This window comes from Drosophila sechellia, chromosome X, assembly GCF_004382195.2.
Source record: "Drosophila sechellia strain sech25 chromosome X, ASM438219v1, whole genome shotgun sequence".
NCBI lineage: Eukaryota > Metazoa > Arthropoda > Insecta > Diptera > Drosophilidae > Drosophila > Drosophila sechellia.
The window spans coordinates 11886622-11904658 of record NC_045954.1 but is presented as its reverse complement, the minus strand read 5'-3'; the positions used below and the strand labels follow the sequence as shown (position 1 = coordinate 11904658).

Sequence of the window (18037 nt, the reverse complement as noted above, 5' to 3'; positions counted from 1 at the left end):
CTATTGATTAGCAGGCTTATTTTTGTAATATTTATCGCCTGCATGAAGTTTAGCATACTTTTCCGCTGGATTACCCAGCTTGACCCAGTTGATCCTGGCTGGCAACAGAAATATTAACTTGAGCAATTTAATCCTTGCTCATGCGAGTGTCCCCATGTCAGCCCCAACTCCTCCTCTGTTGCCATCGCTGTCCCTTTCGGAACCTTCCGTCTCTGTCAGGCTTAAACTGCAGTCATAACAATAAATTTCATTTGCACGTTCCGACTTGGCCTGGAACTCTTGGCTCCTTGACTCCTTTACTTGCACTTCGTCCTGCCGGCAACTGCTGCTGCTTCTGCTTCTTCCTCGCCTAGTTCTTCTTCTTCACGTTCGGCTTGAGGTCCTTCTTGGAGTGCTTGTGGCTCGTCTCTTCTTCACCCAGTGTCGACCGAGAGAGGTGGAGGTCCTTGTTGTTGGCTGTTTCGGTTGGCTGAGCTTGAATTTGACATAATTTCCCATGGTCAAGTGTCGTAAAGCTTTCACAGCACAAACATTCCTTTTTTTTTCGTTCTCTTAGCCAGAATTATTTTATGATTTATACACATTGCGATATTGATACAGCCGAAGAGAGCCCAGCGACTTAGATATGTTGGATATATTTTTGGTTAGATAGCTAGACAGATGGATAAGCCTTCGTCCTTTGAGCCACACTTCATTCGCAGTGCAAATTGCATTTTTTGACACTTGACAGCGCCAATTTGACTGCCAGAAATTTCAATTACCCTCTGCGGAAAGCGTGTTTCGCTTTCGATTTCATTTTTTCAACCTATTTTCAATCTTTTTTTCGCCCGTTTTTTTTTTTTTTGGCCTTTTTCACTGGCTGGAAATAAGTTATCTGTTTTGGATTTTGAGTCGGTCTGATTCGAAGTTTTGTGTGCGAACGCGTATGTGGCAAATATTTCAAATGCATTTGGGGCCGTGAAATGAATTGAATTTGTATCGATTGCAACGAGAGTATCGAGCGCAGTCATCTATATGCAAAATAAAACTAAAAACCAACTGTACGAGCTCAATTCACAAGATAAATATAAATGGAAAGGAAATAAAATCAATCAGTAGTCAAATGCTATATTCCACGGGCGGGCAAAAATAAAATTTAAACTTTCTTTATGGCCCTAAATTTCTAAATTAAATTTACTAAATGTGAACAAGTTTAAAGTGGTGCCGAAAAATATAATTAGAAGAAGTTAATAAATGAGGAACTATTATCTGCGAAAGAATACATTTTAAATTTAAATTAAATGATGAGGGAAGAAACCAAAAACTTATTACATTACATTTAAAGTTGGCAAGTATCTAAAAAATATGAAGTTGCTTGCCAACTTGTGCGATAAATTCAAATGAAATCCAGCTGAAAAATGCGTTTTTTTTCAAGTGGAAGTTCGGATGGACTTCTTTTCTTGGTTGGCATATCGATAGCACACTATTTGCATTCAGCTCCTTTCATATTCACTTTGTTCAGGCCAACTTTAGCTTCTGGCCAAAAGCCTTTGCTTTCGCTTCGTTTTGGATAAGTAAAGGCGGCAAATGTTTGTTCCTCTTTAGTCTGGGCCATTTCTACTTTTTCGCATCTGGCGCTGTCATTGCTTTGCGCTTTCATTCTGCCATTTTGCCTCTTTTTTCTAGCTTTTCCTTTTATTTTCTAGTTTTTCCTCCTCGTTTTCTATTTTTTTTTTTTTTTTTTTGCATAGTTCAAGTCATGTTGCCCAAAAGTGGGTGGGTTTGCCAACTATTTTGTAGGTTATTAGGGCGTAACGCGCTCGCTCATACCCATACATTCAAGCATTTCTATAGACAGACAGTAACGCCCTCGCACACACATGCACTGCGCAAAATACTTCATACAGAACGGAAAAAATAGTATTTAATTCATACCAAGTGTGAATAATAATCTCAACTATGGATTCAACAAGTTATAAAGCATTTATGTTGAATATTTTGATTCATAAAATAGTAAAAATAGCATAAGCTTATTTGTGTAAGCCATAAAAAAAATCTTAAAATTAATATTTGATAATTTTCTAGAAGTAAAAATTGTTTTTCCATGTGCACGATATATGAAATGATGTTTGGGGGATTTTCTGGGTGGACTAGTGGGCGGCATTGTGGAGACATAAACACGGATTTAAGTTTGCAAAAATCTGGCATTGTTTTAGTTGTTTGCTAAGGCAGCTGCATTTGCATTCGCATTCGGATCGTCCCTTTAGGGGGCTTTACCCCAATGGATATTGCACATGATTTTTGGCCAAGACTATTTTCGCTGGGCTTCGCTCCAATAGTAATAGGATACAAAACTAAATCAGAGTCGTTGTAAGTTGAAAATGACCCAAAATATTTAATAGTTTCCTGTTTAGGGAAATGCCATAACACGTTATTACTTGGAATTTTAGTTTGAAAATATAATAACATATAATGAAAAATAAATACTTAATCAACTTGCAGGCATCTTTAAATAATAAATAGAACTAAAGCTTCCATTCCATTTAAATAATAAATACAATCAATAATCAAATCTTTTAATTAGTTTAAGACCTCATTTTTCATCTAAAAAGTTTTCTGGGTAATCACTCTTGCGTGACATTTCCAAGCGATTAATATCCAACGATTAATTCGTTTTTTTGTCAACATTTGGCCTTTAAAATTACACTTGGCCAACCTCTGGAAGTGAAGTTTCTTCTTAACACTAACCATTCCAAAAGTTCATTTATTGTGAAAGGAAAATCCCGCAAATTAGCGAGGGTCATTGTCCGGCTTTTCCCTTTTTGCCTCGCCATCATTTTTTATTTTTCTTTAAGCCAAACGAACCAACAAGTCGTTCATCGATGCTTATCGAGTGGGAAGCCCCTTTGCCGAAAACAAAGCGAGAAATAAAAAAAATACGAACCCAAAACCTGCGACTGTGGGAAAAGTTGGCCGGCTGTTTAAAGCGGATTTGATGCTGAATATTATTTATGGGGATGCCTTTTATTTCCAGGACGAAGGGGACGACCCTTAAGAGCCATGGCCCATGAATGTCTGTGTCCATGTGTGCGGTTTCAAAAATATTTGCCAACATTCTTCGGGTATTTAAACAAAGATTTATTTTATATTTATATCGTGTGTGTCCTGTTCCATCCCCAGTGTCTGTGTGTCCGTATGTTTGTCTCTTGCTGTGTTGTATATATCCCGTCTAAAACGAGAAACGGACAGCGAGCAGAGGAAAAACGGACAAACGGAAATTGCAAGTAGAGCGTTGAATCCTTTTTGCTTGAACACGTCCTGCACACACACACACACTTGCATGTGTCTATCTGTTGGCCATTGTTCGAGGATTTGTTTGGGACTTGTTTCATATTTTACGATAACTCCATTTATTGCTGCTCCTTCATCGTCGTTGCGGGTCTTTAAACATGAAATAGGGTTATCAGTTAGTGGAGCATGACACTTTCGGTTAGCCATTAGCCGGATGGCATGAGAAGCGCCGAGGAGGGCGGCGTTATCAATCATACGCACTGTGGGCGGGACGGGTTACGCGCTACAGGCTAGCGGCTTAATTGATGTGACAGCTGCAATGTGCATATTTTGTCTATTAATTTGTGTTTGTGCATAATTGGGATTAATTATGCATAATCGTGATTAACAGTCCAAATGCAAATGGGCTGTCATAATTAGCCCGCCCACACGAGTACCGCTTATCATTTCCCCCCCAGAGATTTGGCTTTCTTTCAATGTGTCCGTGTATTTCAAATTTACGACCTTTACACGTGACCCCGATGCGTATAATTTTATCTTTTGCAACAGACACACACGAACACTCACGATATGGTTTGGGAATAAAATAGATAAATGCCGGGGAACACAACGCGAATTTGTACGCTGATATATATACATATATATTTTGATATTTTGACCAGCTGCCAGTCGTTTCGCATTTTCGCTGATTACATTGGGGACTTGGCCCATTCAATGCATTTATTTCAAACTTTTGCTGCTGCGGTTTCCTGAATTTTTGCTGCAGTTTTATCGAATATCCTTTAATACTCTTGTAGGTGTACTTTAATTCCTCTTTTTTTTTTACTACTATAATTTATTAACAATTGACAGATGTAATTTTTGATACATTGCATTTCTCGTTCTCTTTTTTCAGAGCTTGCCTAATTTTTTTCGTAGTTTTTCTCAGCCGAATTTCATTGGCTGCCAATATGAGTAGATCAAGGGCTTGTGACTACATTCTTTAGATTAAGTCACCGATTAGCTTTGATAACTCGCAACCTACTTACTCTGACACCCTTTCACATTGTTTTAGTTTTTTCTTTGTTTTTTTTGCTTGGCCCCAACCCAAGTAAACAAACTTTTGGAACCCGAGCGAAAGATTTTCGGGGATATTTAGATGGGGGGTACAAAATACTTTTATGGGCTAAGTAGCGCCCCAGCAATGGCGTACAACACCCCCAAAAACATTATCCAGGGAGAAACCGAAAAATTAGCAACCCTTTTTAGCCGTTTATCTCGCTTTTTATTTGGCCAAGCGCTTTTGGCACACAGCGCTGCTCCGAGTTTTTCCGTAATTTTGTTTATTAAAAGTTGGCTGACCCCGCCTTAAGAGTGATTCCCCCTCCGCTCTGCTGCTTTTCCCGCTGGCTGTGAAATTAATTTTTCTGAATTTCGTACAATTTTCGGTGGTTTGCCAAGTGTCATTAGTTTGCTGTTTGGCAGCCAGCTCGGAGACATAGTTAAATTAGCTAAACATTGCGGTGGGTGGTTCATAAAAGGTTGGAAAGGGGGAAAATTGGAAAGGAAAATCAGCAGCAGCAGCGAACTCCAACTGAGTTTCCCTTTTGCACTTCACTACACTCGAAAAAGGCGAGCAAAGTTTTCGCATAAAAATTTAGATAATGTTCGTGCGGGCAGAGTGGGTGTTGGAAAATGCGGAATGCGAGTCTGAGTTCTTTTCAAAATGCACTTAATGGATTTCGGTGTGCTGGCCAATAGTGGGCGTGGCCACAGTGCGGTTGCAACGCCCCTTTGGCGAAAAATTTGATTTGGCTACAAAGGAATTTAGTGGTGGTGGCGTTGAAAATGTTGGTTGAGATGTTTCCACAGTGATGGAAATTTTGCATGTTCATGTTTCCGAGCGTTTTTCGACAGTCAATCAGTGTGGCTATGAAATTGGGTCAATCGCAAAATTAATTAGGAACTGTGGGAATTTTTGAGGCCATTACATCAATTATGGTATTAGTAAAATTAATAAACAATGGATTTTCTTTCATACAAGTTTATTCAAGTAAGCTAGTTCTTTATTACAGCAATTAATAGAATTATGTTTCCAAACAAAAGCCATTTCATGCAATTGATGCGTTTTCCAATTTAAAGTATTTTTGAAAGGCTATATTTCTACTATATATTTCTTCAATTAGTGAAATCTAATCTCTAATAATTATTTCCACTAAAATAGTATACATATTTAATCCTTCTAGGGGTTGTGTTACATAAATTAAATTAAATCAGTATTGAATACGAAATAACACGTATATTATTAACAGTGAACAACCCTTCCATCCACTTGAGTTTTTCCCTTCACAGTGGTTTAGGTGGCCCAATCAAAGCCAGTCGACTTGAAGCCATAACGTAGCCGCAATGGTGGCTCAATACAAGTTAAATAGAGCTAACAGGAAGCCAAATGTCAAAACAATATTGCATTGGCTAACACTGGCTCAATCGGCCAGACTTTGCACAGCACTTCAGCAGAAGCAGCTCTGCGGGAAACTTCGAGGAAAACTCTGAGAGTGGGGGATGAAAATCAAGGAAAATCAGGGACGAACTCGAATAGCACTCGAAGGAGAAGCGAAAGGAGCCCAAAGGACGAGGACTGGTGTGAAGGGGCGCCGTCACTTATCAACCATTTATAAACAATAAGCGAATATAAACAAGAAACTTCGAGCCAGCTAACGTGAAAATGCATTACATCGAGACCGAGGAATCGAAGCTGGGGGGTAAAAAAGCTCAGATAAATGGCTGAAATATGGCAAGCAAAATGGTCGAAGGGTGCGCAAATTGTCGGCAAACCGGGATCGAGACGAAAAGTCGGGGGAAAGTCGGAGGAAAATTGTGGGGCTAGCTCCAAACATGTCAATGTGAAAAGTTCTTTTCTTGTATATTTCGTTCCCTCTCTGATTTCTCCAAAGTTGTTTCCCTTATTGCAAGTTATCGCAGCAAAGTTGCGCAAAAAAAAGGAGGACAAAACGAGGACGTAAAAAAGGCAGAGAAAAGTTCCACGTTGATGTTTTGTTTACGAAATATGAAAGGGAAACGTATGGCCCAGAAAGGTGGCAAATAAAATTCCAAGACGAGGGTGTTGTCCTGGCCAAAATGGCTGGCAAGTTTTGGCCAAAAAAGGGCGAAAAAAATATGGATGGGGCTCCCAAGTTGGCTTAGCGAGTGGACGACATTGTGTGCGCGTCTATATCAAAACGTATTTCATGCACATTAGTTGCGCTTTTATGAACTTCATGTTGTAATTTGCCCGGCGACCCAAAACAAAACTTGATGTTCGTTTGTCTTGCTAGGATGAAGTTTGGAAAATCGTCATACGAATGACAAAAGTTTAAAAATAATATGCTTGCAAGGATTAGATGGAAACAATTGTACTTCTATATCAGATTGGTTGAGACTTTCAGCTTAATTCATTAAAATTCCTGCGTCTGTGGCCTAAAATATTTTTAAAAATATATATTTTAAAAAAAACCGAATTAAACTATATTATCTTTATATTTTTTAACCTTTTCTTTAGGAATTTAATTTATAATTGGCAGACTTTACGAATATATATATTATTTGATAGTTAATTTTTGGGTTTCCATCTTCTCTGCTATGCAATATTTATTTTTTCTGAGTGCACCTCGACAGGATTCCCTTTTGATGTGCCATATCCTGCCGTTCGTCCTTGTCTTGTCTCGCAGCTGCAAATGACAAGAATTTGTTGCTACTTCGTGGCATGTAAATATTAACTTTAAACAGAATGCGACAGGCCACGCAGTCACGCCCACTTTCTTCGGTTAGATAAAACTTTTTCCTTTTTTTTTATATATATATATATATATATATGTACCTCCCAGTTCGCCCAGTTTGTCCGCAAAATTTCTCGCAGAGCGAAACAATTTTTTGTTCAAGTTTATGAACACCGCCTGAAGTTCAGCTCAGCTCCGCTCATATACTTGTTCGTATCGTTCTCGTCCTGGTTTTAATCCGCCAACTTTAGCAAAACGAAAGAGGAGAAGGAGGCTGGAATGGATTTAGCTGGGGCAACTTGCAAGTTTTGTAATTGTTGGCGATTGCAGTCACATCCAGCTTATGGACACCCCGGCAAAACTGAGACGCTTCATTAGGGCGACGTTATGACACTTTGCCCTATCAGAAAGAATGTTGCCATCCAGGCATCCTGGCCCTTGGCCCTTAGCCCTTAGCCCTCGATAGCCAACGGGGTAGACAAAGAGCTACCAATCCCTTTCCTATCCCTGCACTGTTAACGCTCTGGTGCACGTGCCAACGTTGCGTATGATTGATGAACTGGGCGGAGGTGGACGGGATGGCCATAACGGCCATAACAATAACAGGCAAGGACACTCGACTGCGTGAGTTGTGTGCGAAACGGCGAAAAAGGACGCGAGCAGGGGCACTGTGTAAAAAAATGTGGAGAAACTGCCAATCATTATGGCCAATCAAGTTTGTAAAACTGCCAGTATTCCGTAAATCGTTTAAAAAATAAACAGAAAATATATAAATAACCATTTTTAGCATATTCTTTAATGAGTCTTATTGCCATTAATATTACTATAATTTCTCAGTGTTAAAACGAATATGTGGCAAAATATGGTGAAGTCAATAATGGAAAAAAAAAACAACATTGAAATTTCGAATACTCTGTCAGAATAATCAAAAATGTTGATAAAGCGATTGCATGACACAGAAATCGTAAACAGTTTTATTTTAGATGCAAAAAGGTAGTTTAAAAATCGAATAGGTAGCTGAAATAGTTTTGTATTCAGGCACAAACAAAAACAAAAAAAAAAAAAAAATGGTAAAAAGAAGCACGTAAAATGCAAGGGCCGTCAAACAAGAAGTAAGACACAATTTCATTAAATGTCCAAACGAATAAACTTCTGACCGTCGGAAAGCAAATCAAATGCAGAGGGCTTACATAAAAAGGGAAAAACTGGTCACGAACCGACTAATCGAATCAAATCTAGGAGAACGAAATGCCAAGAAAATAAAGACATCTTGCCACTAATATTATTTGAGGGCTGTTGCCACAATATTTGCCTCAATTTAGCCAATTTCTCGCAATCCTTAAACACACAAGATAGTCACGCATAAATTGGAACTATTTTATTGCCCTGCACTCGGACGACGAGCAGAAAATCAATGGAGATTCAACTCAATTTGGCCGAGTTGCATTTTATACTATATATAAAATATATATATATGTGTGTATATATGTGAGACTTACAGTTTATCCCGCTGTTTGCTCACCAATCGAGGCAGCAAAAATAAAAGCAACGTGAGTCGTTGTATAAAAGGCAGGTGTACATACATATGTACGTACGCTGGCACACGCGGCGTATGCGCAATTTTCCTTTAATGCACAACAATGACAATTTGACAATCGACAATGGTCCCCGAAGACCGCGCAGTGTGGAATATTTATAGAAAGCGAGACAGGAGTGGTGCTCCGCATGTTTATTTATTTTGATTTTGATTGAATAAGTGCTAAGGCAAGCCCCGATTTACATCCATTTTTATATAGCAGCGTTGTTGATCCCGCCCTTAAGGACGACGATTCCTTTGGCATATTTACGCGCCATTTCAGCCAAAATGCACAAAAAAAAAAAAAAGAAATGAAATGAAAAGAAAATAAGAAGAAACAACTGAGAAGAAGATGAGTTGGCAACAAGGAGCAACAAATTCAGTTTATATATGGATTTGGTTTGTTCTTTCATTTTCTTCTTCGATTTTAGGTCTTATAAAATATTTACATTTTGGCTTTTTTCCGACTGTTTTCATGACTCGGTGACAGGCAAACAAATAGGGAGACAAGTGCAGTGGACAGGACAAAAATAGGACACTGGCAACAGGACACAATCCGAACAGGACTCAAGGCCATCAATCAATGGCACCAGGTTTAACAGGTGAAGCATTGTAAATACCTGGTTGAAATTCTTTATTTTTGTTAGGCGACAACAAATTTTACGACTACACATTAATCGTAGAAGAAAAATCAATCAATAATCAAATTCTTAATTCTTTTTCGAAGCATAAGTTTTCAAAGGTTTCCCTCTAGCATGGAAATGTGCACGGGGAGGTGGCACTTTCCTGCTCCTGGTTTCTTATTATGCATTTTCGCAGGCACAGACACACACACACTCAAACACGGCCAGTTCCGTTGACCTCGCTTTTATTCTTATGGCATACTACACCTATACTACACGCTCTGCCGACTTCATAGCACACTATTCACCACTTCACTTGCTGCAAACTTCCTTCCGTCGCCGGTTGTTTTTTCTTTTGCCTGTCGGACATTTCAGAAGTAGTCTCCAGCGGATGTCCCAATGAGTGATCAACGATCGCCAGAAAAGGTAGAGGGTTCCAGGCAAACAAGCCCTTTAATGCACTAGGAAGCCACATGCACTAAGAAATGTTTAAATATTAAAGGGCGACCCTTAAAATGCTACCCTTAAATGTACATCGCACATTAAAATAACTTTAAAATTTTTCTTATCGCTTATAAAAGCAGAATTCCATAGTTAATTTAAATAAAAAGTCCCATTGAAGTGCCCTGCGTACATTTTGAATTAAATTAAAATCCACATGTCTCAGTGCATTTCGCCCAGTGAACAATTAAAATTGGAGGAAACGAATTAAATAACAACAGACTGAAGTTGAAAGCATCAAACAACGAGAGCAGCGAAAACAACAGCTCCGCAAGGTAATTATATAATCAGGTGTCCATGACAGGCATCAGTTCCACCCACTCTCACCTTTCACCTTTCGCCACCACTCGATTCGCAGTGCCCACCCCCGGCGTGACCCCTGACCCGCGGACCCATTGGTGCGAGCGAGACGAAAAACAGGCCTGGCACAAATTGTAACCTTTGATGAAAGTTTTTCGCAAAAACTTTTCGCCACGACAACGAACTCGATTTTCATTATCAGGCAAAAGTTGGTCGCATTTGTAGCATTTTGTTGCCGTTGCCTTTTGCATTTTGAGCGGTCTATGTGGGTGACTGTGCGTGTTAGTGTGTGTGTGTATGTGTGTGTGTGGGTGTGGGTGTGTGTGTGTGTGACGCTAATTAACAGGCCTGCCAGGCGACCACTCTCTATTTTGCCATCCCTACACTGCGAGAAATTCACTTAGCACAAAGTTGCAAAACACTTAGCATCAAACTTTTAAATCTAATACTCAAAGCCAAATTAATTATTAATAATAATTTAATAAAATATAACATATGTATTTAATGTTCAATATTTCAACACTTGGCTATTCCAAAAAAAAACTTGCCCTTAAAAATATATGTAATTGAATTTGTTTGATTATATTACCAAATTGCATCACATCCTTATTCCATTATACCAGATAAAATTATGAGAAATATAATTTAAAAAATATTCCCTCGTAAATTGTATTAAAATTCCTTAGAAATTCATATTTTTATATTTGTTTATTTTTTTCAGTGCACTCTTTTTGTATGGCAGCAAGGCAGAAAACTTTGCCGCTTTTTGCCTAATACGCATGCATACATAATTGAGGAAAGGCCACCACCACCCACACACACACAACAGCACACACATGCAGACAGCCTCATCTATTTCCATATGCATATCAATACGCACACACACACACACAGACATTCAGCAACACTCTAATAAAAACAGATACAAAGCCTAACGCACGCACATTAATGCGGTGAGCCCGAAAATCATTGAAGCAACACAAGTAGAAATCCTGAAGAGTTTAGAAAAATCCTGGCGCTTAGTTTGATACCCTATGATCCCATAAAACAAAAGGAGCTGAGTAAGATCCGATAATAGTTCAATATTTATAACAACGGCATTTAAATTGTAGCTAAAATTGTATAGAAAACTTAAATGTTTTTGATAGTAAGCTTTCTAGTTAAGTTTTAAAATGTTCGTGGTAAAGGATTTTTGTATCTAAAAAAAGTCCTAGTTGCACATTGAGAAGTCCAGCAAAAATGCAAGCAACTTAATAAAATCATAAAGCTTATTTAACCACTCAGTTCGTATAACGAATTCAAGGTATATTCGCACATATCCCATTATTCCGATGGCGAGTGTGTGGGGTATATAAAAAGGCACTTTACTTTGTCGACCAACCTTTTGTCCATATGTGTGTGTGCGTGTGTGTGTTAGTGTGTGTATGGGCACTTTGTATCTATGTGCGCCTGTGCTTTGTGTATACTTTGGCTGTGAAATTGCATTTCATGAATGGTAATGTGCTATGATGCGAGCCTCTCACCTTGCTGCCCACAGCACTCCGAGTGCCGCCCAACTCCCACCCATTTGGTGACCTTGCTGAGTGGTCGGCATATCTGTGGCCATGTCTCCATGGAGCTCCAAAAGGTTCCACACCCAACAAAAAAAAAAACACAAAAATAATGCAAATTGAAGCTAATGCTACCAGCTGGGGGCTATGCGAAATTCCAATTGAAGTTGAAGGCCAAAATGTTTGATGGACTCAATCAAGATGGAAAATAAATGATGATGATGCGACTTGTTGGTCGAGAAACTGCTTGAAACTTACACACAAAAAAAAAAACCTAAATTTAAGAAAGTATTAACAAGAATTTTATAACACTCAAGTTTCATTGATATTTTTAGTAACATCTTGATCTGCTTATTGGCAATTTAAGTCTACTTAAATCATGAACTTGCATTGCGATATGGATTTTCACATCAGTTCTTGCTACAATTGGCCAAATGGAACCGAGATGTTCTTGTTGTTTATTAAATGGGTGAACAATTTCAATTTTACTCAAATCGAATTCAAATCCCAAGGTTTCGACGCGCTTTGAATGTTGTTCACACAGGATTCTGTCGTTGGGGCAACTGGGAAAATGGAAAATGGCCTGGAAAAGCGATGGGTTGGGGTTGTTGGGTGCTTGGGTGACTGTTTTGTGGTGGGTGTCAAAGAGCTGTTGTTTGCCTGGCACAAGCAATCGAATTGAAATTGTGGTCCCTATTTCGATGCGAAGTATTTAGCACATGCACAAATAATTGAAATGCAGCTGAGTCTTCATTTCCTTTGGCTTTCAGCCATCATTGAGTGCGCTAATAAATAAATTACTCATAAACCATCCATAAATCGCATATATCGTCAATTTACATATGTGTATGTGTGTGCATATATTTGGGCACTCTGGGGTTTTACAGGAAATTATCGAAAATTGAATGCAAATACATAATGTGTATGAAACAACAACAGAAAGCCGGACAACAAACAGATATAAATAGATGGACAATTTGCTTATTGTTTTGCATTGTATTGGGTATGAAAAACAAAGAAAAAAATAATGCACAGAAAAGTAGAGAGAGCAAAAATTTAAATAAATAATTTCGCATGATTTTGCCGTTGTGTGTGCATTATTTATTAACCAATTTGTTTTAATTTCCCATAGAAATCCATCGAAATCACAAATAAATGCATGCAAAATCAACCGGAAAACCAAACGCTCTTCTGCTGCGCATTGATGCACGTTCGTGTCACAAATGGCTAAAACCGAAAACTAAAACTCCAGCTACAAAAAACAAACATGATAACATCTGCTCAGCTAATCGACTAAAGTGCCACTGTGTTAAATGTTAAATGTGTGTGGCATAAAAACACACTTGGCCCCATTCGAAACGCATTTGTCACAACATCGAGTGCCTGTCATCCATCTCTTTTAGCCAAAATACAAAAAAAAAAAAAAATAATACTAAACAAAGCCATAAACTAGCCACTTAATCACTTTGTCTAAACAGATGCTGGCAATTGAAAATGCGAGAGTAACTATTTCATTAGAAACTCAAAGTGATTAAACATTGGAAACACTAAGCAATTAGTTTCAGCTTTTTATACAACAGTAATGTTATAAGTAAAATATTTTTAAAGTAAAGTCACTCACCTTTTAAACAATTAAATATACGATCAGAGATAGTCTGCAAAAGATATAGAGAGATATATATAAATTAATATTTAATTATATAAACAAATAAGCTATAAATACGTATTAAACATTACTTTTTAATATAATAAATATAACTTTTTAGTTAAACGAGTAATACAAAGTCACTTACAAATGCAACATAAAGTTGAAACGATTGAAAGTAAGCCTGTTTTTTTTTTGGGTTGCGTGGGAAATGGGCATCCATTTCTATATGAATAATAGAAAGCTGCATAAAAAGTGCAGCCGACGCAGCCAGAGCATTATGCAAATATGCGAATAAATATCTCTAAAACATTTGTTTCAATTTCCCCCCCACCACCGCAGTAACCCCTTTTATAACCCCGTAATCCCGCTCAACCAATTCCACGGATGTCACATCAGATGCCCCAAAAAACGATTGGATCCAGCCGCCCCTATATCAACCCTGCAATATCATTCCATTCCATTCCCTTCCCATTTTATTCCATTCCATTCCATTATATTCTATTCTATTCCATTCCTCCTGATGCTGCTGGCTTGCATAAAATGGTTTTGAGCCTGGTTTGGTGGCTCGAGTACAAAAGTTTTTTGTGTGTCCCATAAATTTGCAACGCTGTCAGGCGCGTTTTTTTTCTTATCAATGGGTGCGGGGGTGTGGAGGTGGGGTTAGGGGATAGTGGAAAGGGGGGCGGTGTCAGCTAACCCGCATTTTTGTGTTGGCCTTGTAAAACATAGCAATCGAGATTTGTTTTAGGCAGCAGGGGATGGTGCACAAAAATGTGTTGCATACTTTGCTGCATATTTGTCGATTGCCATAATTAAGCCGTAAATGAGGCGCACAGGGGGTGGCGCTTTCAAGGGTGGTGGGGGGTGGTGAGGGTAAAGTGGAAGTGGGTGGCTTGCCACATCATTTAATGCTCATTAAAATAACTGCGACGCGTATCCTTCCGCTCTGTCTGTCCCACTATCCCCAGGCACCCCCACCTGCATTTTCCACCCACTTTTCCCCACTCTTTCTCGCTTTTCACTCTCTCTCTTTCTCTCCCTCTCTCTCTCTCTCTTTTGGCATTTGCAGCACTTGACATTTTGCGGCGTTTTAATTTGGCGCACGCTTAAGTGCTCCACCTCGTATTGCCAACAGCACTGGCATGGGTGGCGTGGAAAATCACAAAACGGGGTCCGGATCCAACTGCAAAAAGGGGTGATGGCCGGGAGCTAAGCTGGCAAATGAATTGTTATAAGGCTAACGGCATGCCCCAGCGGATAACGAGCTTTGATTGCCAGTCGAGAGTTGATGAAATATCATGCATGGCCACCGCACTCATCATCGAAGTCATCATCATCATCATCATCATCATGATCATTATCCGGATTTTCATCGTCATTAGAGGCAAAGGTACAAGCATTTGGTCTTAAGCCAAATCTATCTGGTAATTGCTTTTGAGCTACAGCACTCGTAGTCTCAGTCAATAGTGCAATACAAGTTCCTAACACGTTGAATGTTCAGCCAATATTGCATTTGGTTTATTACAACTGAAACAAAGTAGGGCAGAATATTCTTATATAATTTACTAAAAAAAAAAAAAAAAACGAAACCCTTCAATTCTACCACTTTCACTTTTTGGCAAGCCACCAATAATTTTCTTTTCTTTTAGATTAAAAAACTCAAGCTTTTGAGCTCTTAGGATTAATTCATAGTTATGCTACAATTTAAAAAATTTTTCGCTTTTTTTTTAGTTTTCCAACACACTTTATTTTAATAAATATTAAATCAGCACCCCTCCACTTATTGTGCGATTTAAAAGAGAATATTTAAGCAAGACCCGTGGCAAAATAACTTAATACCATGGAGTTTCACATAATCCGCAGTATTTATCGGCGAATGCCTTTCAAAAAACAAATTCCACTGCATTCCTTGAACATTTTTACACCACACCCCACCCACCAGCAGCCACTTGACAAGGAAAAAATATGAAGTTGATGTCTTTTGGCGCATTCCGCCTTTCAACTGGCAACTGTCACTCATAATTTGGACGAAGATACATTAGTGTGATGTGAGTGGGATTGCGATAGGGATTGACAGCTTGGAATGGGTATGGGGATTCCGATTGGAATTGCAATTGGGGATGGGCGTAGGGGATGGTCGTAGGGGTTGAGGGTACTCGGTGCCTGGGGGGTGAATGGGGTATTCCTTATACATTTTGAATGCCAGCGACATTAGGTAGATGAGGTGGGTGGGCGGTAAGAGGCTTTGGTGTCTTTTATCGCCTTTTCATCGAAGTTATCTTGCATATTGCATGAGTCGTTCGCCATATGGAAATTTATGTGCGCACACATACACACATACACTTGCGCGAAAATCGTTTAAATTTGAACGTGCTCGAGTGTGTGCGCGTGTGTGTGTGTGTGGGCCACAAACATGTCCTTATACATCCTTATCGATATGTTGCCGCTTCTGCTCAGATGTGTGTGTGTGTGTGTGTATGTTGATGTGGCTTACTCAGTTATAGATTTCTTTGGGGACCCTGTTTATTATCCTTTTTTATATCCTAGCTGGCTTCTCCTACGTTTCTTTTTTATTTATTGATGTTGTACATTTGAGTTAAGGGCGCAAAGCGTCGCCGCATTCGTTAGCCATAACTGATGCCGTTTTTCTCTGCGTCCTGGAGGTCCGCGCCTCTCTCCCCTCTCCCATCGCCGTATTTTCCTCCATTTTCCACAAGCACACACACACACATTCTAGCACGACCTGCACTGCATATGAAACTGTAATACAAATATTGCGCATACGCCACATTGGCCCAGTGGCCACAGGAACTGCCCCCAATATCCAGCTGCCAGCTTCTAGCTTCCAGCATCCAGCTTCGCAATCTTACCGGCCAAAAAGGCGATCAAAAGTCGACGTCAAATGCCAGGCCACATATTGGTAACCAAACTGTAGACATATATAACTGGCTCAGGTAACCAAACGGGTCAAAATGTTATTTACTTTTTCGAGCAAGTTTCCTTAAAGGTGCAGCATACACATAAATTGCCAAAAATTGAACGCAAGACGTACGTATTTATTGTTTAGGCGAATGGCCAAAAAATAAAAGAAAGAGAACATTTTCATGGCCTGCAAGCAGGTCGGAAGCTTCGAAACTTTCCGAACGGATATTGCAGATTGGGTGTTCGAGTGGAAATAAGCAAAAAACGAAAAAAACATTTGAAAATTCCAAATCGCTTAAAGTTGGTTGTCAACATAGCTGGGTTTGTAAGGCAAATATTAAAAATTACTTGTTTATGCTTAGTATGCAATTTTAGTTATAGTTTTTGGGCTTATCGGTGACCAAACAAAAAGGCTGGCGCTTAAAGTGGCATCATGGAATTGGGTCGCTGCCCATTTGATCGGCGGATCCCAGTGACATTTTGTGATCCACTTGGCCATTTCCAATTCTCCGCATCACTGCCAAAGCCAAAAATCATAATTGATTCAGTTTTAATTGCTGCAGCAGCACAAACGCAGAAAAAAAAAGAAACAGAACGCTGAAAAAAGCGGAGAAATAAAGCAAGACAAATGAAGAAAAAAATTCAGCAAAAGGCCCAAAAGCGACAGGCCAAAAGCAACGATCGATTTCATGCCAGTCCAACCCCCTCCTGCTCCAGCTCCTGCCCACTCTGCGCCCATGAATCTGCTGCAGTTGAATCAAATTTAATATTGGCGTGTCACGTGAATTTAACTGTGCCAAGCTGACATTTTGCTGGCTCTCATTTCACGTTAGATTGCACAGAAATAAAAAAATAGAAGAAATGCCAGCGATGTGGAAAACGGCAAAAAACTATGCGAGAATGGAGATATAAGCGAGCCGAACAACAAAAATGCAAATAATGGGACAAAGTAAAACATGCATTTCTTATTGGCCCAAAAGCACAGGGGGGATTTCATAACCACCTGCCAAACGCAAATCCTTTTGGGCGATATCAATTTTAAAGTTGGCCACATTTTATGCTTAGAATTTGAAACATTTTGAGCTATTTTTTAGTTTATATTATTTGAAATACAAGTTTTAAGCTCTAAACTTGTAATCATTTTTATTACTTTCTCTTTCCATTTAATCCACACACACGTTTTTTCTCAAAAATTCCATTTAGATTTCACTTTCGTTTTCATCCTCGTTGAACCAGACCAAAAGTTAACTCTTAAATCTTGGCCTAATGCACCACGCCCCCAAAACCAATCAACTCCCACTCGACAACAATTTCGCACGCTCTCTTTCTTCGGCCACTCGCCATCTCTCTCTGTGCCATTAAGTGCAACACAAGGACGAGGATGACATTGCTACTCGCGCATTTTGGCCACTTAAGAGTGGGTGGAAAAGTGGGTGCGAGTAGGCGAGACGGGTATACCGAAGGTGAACTGCGGCTGACTGCAAGGGCAATAAATATCAAAGCATTTGTTTGCCGTCAAAGCCAACAGAGGCTGTGAAGATTCACGCCCACGTTCAAGCCGATGGCCAGAAGTCCGCCCACTTGCCACGCCCGCCCATACCATCAGTTGTGCGGAGACAGTAGAAGCACTGAGAAAAACTACATTTACATTTCGCATTGCTGTTTACAACAAATTAAGCAAATTAATATATTAATTAACTCATCTAGTAGAAAATTTCAATATTTTTCCACTGTATTTTTATTTTATAGTGAAACATTAAATATATTTTTTCAGTGCACTCACACACATTCCTCCAAGTCACTGGCCAAGTAGCAGTCATTGTAACAGCAACAGTAGCAGTCGCAGTCACGTGCAGCGTAATTTGCACATTTAACATTTAAAAGCATTCCAT

At 39.2% G+C, this 18037-nt stretch overlaps 1 protein-coding gene across 1 annotated transcript in view; it reads right to left on the bottom strand.

The window, feature by feature from the left end:
- LOC6620202 (teneurin-a) overlaps positions 1-18037 on the bottom strand; it is a 195902-nt gene that overhangs the window by 164964 nt on the left and 12901 nt on the right. Inside the window, exon 3 of the mRNA XM_032726421.1 lies at positions 13197-13230. The gene's annotated coding sequence lies outside the window, so the exon portion shown is untranslated. The remainder of the gene's footprint in view (positions 1-13196; positions 13231-18037) is intronic.